This window comes from Stegodyphus dumicola, chromosome 4, assembly GCF_044657685.1.
Source record: "Stegodyphus dumicola isolate Sdum_Otavi_A_Nest chromosome 4, ASM4465768v1".
Classification (NCBI taxonomy): Eukaryota; Metazoa; Arthropoda; class Arachnida; order Araneae; family Eresidae; genus Stegodyphus; species Stegodyphus dumicola.
This window is the reverse complement of record NC_140771.1, coordinates 256877136-256883135: the sequence shown is the minus strand read 5'-3', so window position 1 is coordinate 256883135 and position 6000 is coordinate 256877136.

Below are 6000 nucleotides of genomic sequence, written 5' to 3'. Positions count from 1 at the left end.
GTTTCACCGTAACATAACTACTGATTGTACGTCGTGATGCTGTGAAGAGCTGTAACACTATTTTTGTGGAAAGTTTCAGAATTATGAACTGTTCCTTACGGTAAAAATAAATTGTTATCAAGGTATCACCATGCATCATTTTTTGCATTCAATTTATTACGAAACCGTGCGCGAGTACACATGTTCCCATGAAATACTTGTACAGATTACATACCCGTGTGAAATTATTGCACCGGACATATGGATCATGAGAAAGCAAGTCATAATCCTCCTGGTAAAGCGGGTCTATGGTACACCCGGGTACCTGGCCCAAAGGCCCTACCCCTAGTAGAACATTTTGTATCTTCGAATAATGTCAGAGAAATAACCCGTCAATTTCTAGAACAAAAGCTGGTGAAAAAACATAAATCATGATTAACATGGAATAAAGAGTTACGTAAAAAGTTTGGTACTGGGAAGCTGAAATAAAAATAATTTATATAGAAGATGGTTAATCGTTAATGTGCTAATAGCGGCGAGTTAGGCATAACCCGACGAGCTGTTGAGTAAGTCCTCTCTGTAGTGGTAATAAGGTCCTGTCAATAAACTGTAGTTGCTAATTCGTCGGAGTCAGTCACGTGGGAGGTCACCCTCCCAGAAATTGACCCTGCTCCAAGCTGTTTGGAAACCAGGTTAGCTGGTGGGTCGCCGCTTTCTCGGATGGCCCAGACTTTCCTTTCCCCATCGATGACGAATAGCTGATAGCTTTGCGCTCTATAATCGATTACGAAGCTTCGATACTTTGTTTACGTTTTATGTGGAATTGTGGTAAGGTTGTATATGGAAAATCTTGCGGAATTGATAAGGCCGCTCTTCATATTTAATTTTTTTTCTTGTTGTATACGAGAGTGAACAACACAATATGAATAAATCTCTATGCTACAGTCAATTATTTTCATTATTCAAATTAATTCATCTTGAGAACTTTAAAAGGCTTAATAAACAGAAACTTACTCATATTGCTGATACAAAAGTATTGATATGCTTTGTTCAATTCTCTTGTTAATAAAAAAAAACAGCAATTGTGCATGTAATGACAGTAAAAAATAGTTAAAATTTATATATGTCTGTATTGTTGCCTTAGTAATAATGCATGATTATAAAATAAATATTAGAATCTACTGAAGTAATAATTACATATGTTAGAACACAAGAAAAGAATCTGAATTTTTATTTATTTTAGTGACCCGTATTTTTTTTTTTTTTTTTTTAATTATGTTCACAGAGTTCTTTTTTAAGTTTCCCACAAACAGCAGAGATGCGTGACCTAAATTTTGTACTGAAATTAATAAATTAAAGAAAAGAAATTAATAAATTCTGCATTGCCTACGATTGCTAGTTAAAAAAAATCATGTTTTCCATTTCTCCACATCGAAAAATTATACTGGGGGGGGAGACACCACTTCATTTGGCATTTGATGTTTTATATCAATAAAAATCCCATGGTTTTTAACCATTGATTCTAATTTTAATCCTTCTTCATTGTTAGCTTTTAAGGAAATTTGCTTCTTATTTGCATTTTGGTCTCTTTCTGTCAATAGTGGTATTAATGATTTGGTTTTTATCATTTAACCATACTCTCCAGTTTCTTTCTGTTGCTTCTCTTTCCTTACACCCAGTGTGCATGCCGTGCTGAATGCATTATTTCAGATTCAAAATGTATAGACAGAAACTGTACCCGGACGACAAAAGTGGTAATTTAACAACATTGGCATCAATTATCCCCTCCCTAAGACAACAACTTCGGTAGAGATATTTTTATAGCAACTGTGTCTGGCTGTCTTACATACGGTTCACTGTATTTTGTGATTTAAAATTTATTAGCTCGTTATAATACTGAAGCAATTTAAAGTTTTTTCTTAGTTAGTTCAAACAACCCATGTTAGGGATCAAAAAGAAGTATCTTATGATTATTATTAATTGAAGTATCTTATGTCATATTATTGAAAATTTCAAAATGGCTTTTGGAAATTTTCTTCCTTACACAATGATTTGTAGTTTGGCAAAAAATCTTTCACAAGTTGGTCTTACTATGGGCGAGTATTGAATTTTGTTTCCGAAACGATAACCAGTAATTTTGTTTAGAGTTTAAAATCATTTCTATGGTATATGTAAATCTTTTTAGTTTTTAATATACTTCAGAAGTTCCTTTTCTTATGCCATAAGGCATGTGTAAAATAAACTTATTTCCTTGTATTATTATTATTAAACCATTCAGAAAAAGCCTTTCTGATAATTGATCACTGAAACTTACTCCGTACCTTTCTGCTAGTTAGAAAATAATTTTGGATAATAAAATAAATATATTAGAAAAGTATTATATTATTAAAATATATTAAATTAATGTATTAGAAATCTCTGTAATTTAAATCAAGCCTTTCGTTCTTCAACTAAATGTCCATTTCCGATACCCAAAGGCTAATTCCATTATAATAACTTATCTTTTACCCGGACATTATTTAGTGAAACCTTTCTATTTGAAAATTCTGTGATCATCCTTTGTAATAAAGGCCCAAGATACAACCTCCACCAACTGCGAAATGCATGGCTTTTTTTGTACAGGATCTCTGTGGCTGTTACTGGAAGGCACTAAATAGTATGTTCAAGCACTAAATAGGCTTCCTTATTCTCTGTTTGTTATTTAGTGTGTGATATACTTTTGTGTATGTGTATTTGATAGTGTGTACATATATATATATATATATATATATATATATATACTGTTGTCTACCATTGGAAATAAAAATATATGCATTACAAATTTGAATTATTAAGCACATTAAGGCTGATTACACCTTTCGTTCCAAAACAGATATTCAAATTAAATACATTAGGCAATTTGTGTTTATCTGCATTTGTTTCAATAATAATGTTTTTGTTGGCATTAATTTCTCTAAGTAATTTAAACATGAGGCTGTTTAAGGCCATTTTTTAATCTATTCATTTATTGAAATATTTACATTTATTACTTTTTCCCCCATTAGATAATCCAAGAATTTTATATATCTTATAATTTATGGTATAGGCTTGTATATATGTAATATGAATTTTTTTTTAATTTTCCAGAAGAAAAAAATTCTTATCTTCTACTTGTTATCTCATTATCGGATTGTTTTATAAGGTATTTCTCCTGCCTTCGTAGCATGCCTCGGCACATATTCGAGAGGTCCATGGTTCTAGTCGCGGGGAGGGCATTGTTCATTTTTCACGTCTCTCAGCTTCCAAAAAAATCCTAATGTCTCTACAGTGTCTTCTTCAAAATAAACAAATAAATCTGATGGAATGAAAATATTTTGGTCATTAAAACTTTTTAATCACTGCTGTTTACATCTACATTTCTTTTTTCACATAATTTGAAGTTTTCAAGTAGTTTGAAGGTTTTCAAACTAAGTTTCAGAGAAATTTTAGATATCGTGCAACTCCTCTGGGGCATCTTCAAGTCAAAATCAAAATTTAAAACTATTTTTAATATCACTGGACATACTTAAAATAAAGAAATATTTTTATTCTATTGCTTTTGTTGCAAAAAATAATATTAAGCAGATTTGTTTTTATGATTAAAATTATAATGAAATGATTTTCTTTTCACTTTCTGCATAAAATGCACAAATTTTGCATTTCAATTCTTTTCTAACATTTATTTTTTTGAGGATGGAAATGCTTCTCTCTAAAAAATTACAATTTTAGAGTTTTTTCTGAATTTTGATTTTTGAACAGATTTGAAGACAGTTGGATAGAAAAGCCACAATTTTTTAAATGGAGGAATAAATACAGCCCTGGCTTTTGTTACGTTTTATGCATTTAATAAATTTCTGCCCGACTGTTTATTAATTCTACCTAACACAATTAATCGATACTTGTTTCTAATATAGAATTTTAGCATCAATTCTACATAATAACATGAGTAATCTTTTTTTAATTAAATTTTATCAATATTAACAAAATACTTTGGCACTATGAACTGAGATTTTTTCCTTGACTTTTATCTTTTAATACTTTAGGAACTGGTCATTGATTTACATCTATAATAAAAGAAATAAATGCTTGTATGTGTTTTAACATATTGTTAAAAATGCAATAAACCTCAGCTCCTTTGTTGCATGAATAATGTTAAACTCCCTGTTAAGTATTTTTTTAGCATCTTCTATGTAACAGTATAGACTCCATGATTATTCCTTAAAATTGAAAGTATCAGAAATAGATGTAAATATGTATTGTCTTCTGCATTAACTTACAAAAATAAAAGTGTGAATATCTGAATGGAATTATATAGAAAGAGCTACAGGACGCTATGTTTTCATGATGGTCATTCCACTATACAGGAAATATCAAATCAAACAATAAGTGCAGGAAAAGGTTCAGTAAGAGTATATACTCTTTTCTGAAACAATACATTTGACTGTAGTTGTTCCATACGATATTCCTATACAACATCCCAAAATCTTGGTAAATAACTTTCTAAACCAAGATTACAGTGTAAAAAAGTAGTGGAAAAATGTTGTAGTCATGTAACTGGGCTACCATACATAAAAATTAAGCAGTGTTACAAGTGTTTTTATCTTAACTGCCTGTTACAATCAAATAACAAGCTATGAGAAAGAACATGCAGTGTCAGTACAGCTGGATGATCCCTTTTACAGAGTTGCTAATTTGAAAACAAGTTAACCTGTAAAACTACCCTTCATACTGGTTTGCTTTAGATTCATTTGGTAACAAATATACCATTAAAGTCTGTACCAATCAATCAATAAACCTTGTTTCAAGCAAGTTTTTGTTTGCAGGATGCTGTTCATAATTGGCTTTCTTTTGGTGATATAGCAACAGCGAAGAGAGAGAGATTCAGGGTAATTTAAATTCAACTAACATAGCAAATTCCATTCTTCTGTAACTTTATAATTTGATACAGCTCTATTTTTCAGAATTTTATTCATACCACTATTTCATCCATTGAAGACAAATTCCACAAGTGCATATTTTAAAATTAATTTCACATTTAAAAAAGTATGATTAGTTTATAAATGATTTGTTATAAAAATAAGAATGAGTTATAAAAATCATTGTAACTTGGACAAATACACACACACACACACCCCAAAAAAAGGGAAACAAAAAAAAAAAAAAAAAAACATACGAAAATGGTGATGCTGCTTATTAAAAACTGAAAAATTGTTATATGCACATACACATGGTTGACACAGTTTGGTTCATCCTGCGAAATTTGTTATCGTAATATGGTAGCAAAAAAAATTTTTTTTTGTCATTTTGTATTAAAATTATTAAGATTTTGACAGCTATGCTAAGTTACACAAAACAAGGTAACGTACAGTAAGAGCTATGTACCTTAGGTAAAAGGATGCCTTTGAGAAGGTATTTCTAGGAGAAATTGACTTGTATTCACATAATACATAAGGAAAAACAGGAAAATCAGCTATCCCATTCACCAGTATTTGTACCTGAATCAAAAATCCAATGTTCAGCTATCTTATGTGCTAGCCTACTGGTACCAGTCAAAATAGACAGTAATGTAATATTATACAAGCTAAGTAGCATTGACTTATACATCACTAAAGAAATAAATACACTTCAGAAAACCTGTTTTAATTATAAGATTATTTTGAAAAATGTTGCTCGTGATAAAACTAAAGAATGAATTTTCTTTACACACTGACTATTAAATTATTATGTTTCAAATCAACAGACTGCATTTAAACAATAAGACAGGATGGAAAATACAGTAGTCGTTGAGGTAATTGTTGAGTTTCTGAAGAAACAATAAAAATTTTCAAATCTATCATAGTATACCCTGTTTAATGTTTAATATAGTATGGAAGGTTTTGTAAAGCATCAGCTATTTAAAAAAAAAAAAAAAAAAAGCATGCAATAGCTGACAACGAAACCAAATAAAAATCAAACAGAACTCTATTACACGTTATGCAACAAAATTAATGAATATGAACGTCT